We start from the raw sequence: 2200 nt of genomic DNA on the forward strand, positions 1-2200 counted from the left end.
AAATTACAAAAAATATGTATCCAGATATTTTCTTATTTGGATGCAGTGAGTGTTTCTCAGCACTCACTCAGATTAGAGTTAAGACTTAACTTGAACTGTTTAAGGAAGTTGATTTCAGTGCTTTTATAGTAACATTCAACATTTCAGATTTTTAAACTTCATATTGGCTCACAAACTGATTAAAATTGTTAGAGCTCACAAAATTTCCTTTCTTTGGGAGAGAATGCTTTTTTCGCCACTTCATATAACATAATTGATAAAAATATAAAGAGCAGCTACTTGGGGAAAAAAAAGACAGAAAATAAGTGACATTTAATTTTCTTTCAATGCAGTTTGCTTTTAATTTGTTTTATCGGGATGACTGTTGCTTTGAATATTTCAATGATTCAAACACAACCTGATAAACAATTTTGACATTTCTAAAATGAACAGAGAAAGAACAGGAAGTCCAAACTTTTACTCAATACAATAAGTACAAGACAAATCACCCCATATTTTTTTTATTTCTTAACTTTTATGCTCGTAAACACGTTTGTCTACCTGTAATAAGACTGTAATAAAAGATCGGATTGTATGATAGCACCACGGCCCGTATGGAAGGGCAGTTTTATTGGCAGTCAAGAGAAATGTATCTTTTTGCAAACATAAAACATCCACAAAAATAAAAAGGTAAAAAAAATAAAATAAAAACCCAAATAAAAAAAGTCAAAATTTACACATAATAACGGCTGTACAAACAAATTCATTGGAGATCCATGAATGGTAAAAATACATCTGATTTACAACTGGGAATCTCCCAGCTTTTCAAAACACATCCAAAGAGACAGTGAATAAATCCGCAGAATGAAAGCAAAGTTAAGAGGTAACTGTGCAGATTTTGGTAACTATTAGGCTACTTTGTGTTTCTTATGAGTTCAGAATAAAGATGTAACTCAAGTAATTCAAACATCTTCCCCCATAAATAATGACCAGGAGCCCAACTGAACGTCAGTGATGGAAAATAACACTGCAGGAAACCTGTGGAAATATATCTGAACAACCCAGCAGACAGAAGAGTCTGGCTTGACTTTACGATGCTGCTTCACTCAATGCGAGGTGAAGATTAAAAAACAGGTTCTGAGAAGCTGCTCTGTTGTAAAATTGAACAAACACGCAACCACGAGTGTAAAAACATGTTAAACTAGAGACATTTTCCTTCTACAGCATGCCAATCTTTTTTTTTCCCTTATTATTTTCATATGTACAAGTCCACATGAGGCAGATTTGATTATTTTTCAAATTTACACATATTTATGTATATTTTGATAAACCAAACATTAGTAAATTTGAACCGTTTCTTTGATGAGAGTGAGTTGGTCTGATATATGATGAATCCATTTAAACCTGTGGTGTTAAGCTCACATTTTTTATTCGACAGCGCTCTAATATAAACTTTTAAATAAAAAAAAAGTTAATAAGCAGAAATAAAAATAAAAAAAACCTCCTCCAGCTTATCATCCCATCTTGAAGCTATGAAGTTCCTAAACCCAACCTGAAAAGCAGATTTCACCTACTCCCTTCCACTTTAAAAAGTGGATCATTTGTGGATAAATGCATGGCAAGAGAAGATGGTGGGCCTCACTGAGAACAGCTCGGTGTCAAAATGTACCAAAAACTGCCCATATGGATGTGAAAATACCCCCAAACTCCACCACAAGCATGCAGTCAGTGTGCTGAAGAGGAGTTCGGTTAGTCTTTGGGTGAATGTCTTCATGTCAACAGGAATGGTAGCAGCTAGTGACTGTCAGAAGCCATCAAGACGCAGCGCGAGCGGCGCTTTCTGGCTCCGAGGAATCTGGACGGTGGTCTGAATGAGGCGAGGTATACAGGAAGTTACAGCACACGTACAGGGGGAACGACAGCAGCCGGCTGTCCAGGTTCATCACCACGTACTCCTGCGGGGATCCAGTGGAAAGGACGATTATTAAAGGCGTTTTTGCAGTTTGAGCCGGTAACGTTTACAGCCTGGCAGAGCTCACTGACCTGGTCCTTCTCCAGGGTGAGGAGCTGGTAACCCGTGGAGCGACTGCAGACCAGCTTCCCTCGGCTGTCAAAGGAGGCGAGACGTAACCTTTGCCAAAAAGGAAATGTTAAATTTATGCCTGTGAAAGCAGGTAAAAGGCAAACATTTTCAAATGTGACGTTTTAGTAAACTGTGTCG

General features: G+C 37.5%; 1 long non-coding RNA gene across 1 annotated transcript; it reads right to left on the reverse strand.

Annotated features, from left to right (window-relative positions):
- Window positions 1-320: 320 nt before the first annotated feature.
- Window positions 321-2138, reverse strand: LOC106944172 (uncharacterized). Its single transcript, XR_001424140.1, has 2 exons — window positions 2023-2138; window positions 321-1934 (listed from the first exon to the last, which is right to left on the reverse strand). It is a non-coding gene; the product is annotated as an uncharacterized LOC106944172 (long non-coding RNA).
- Window positions 2139-2200: the final 62 nt, after the last annotated feature.

This window comes from Poecilia latipinna, unplaced genomic scaffold, assembly GCF_001443285.1.
Source record: "Poecilia latipinna isolate Pla-1442-1.1 unplaced genomic scaffold, P_latipinna-1.0 Scaffold7193, whole genome shotgun sequence".
Classification (NCBI taxonomy): Eukaryota; Metazoa; Chordata; class Actinopteri; order Cyprinodontiformes; family Poeciliidae; genus Poecilia; species Poecilia latipinna.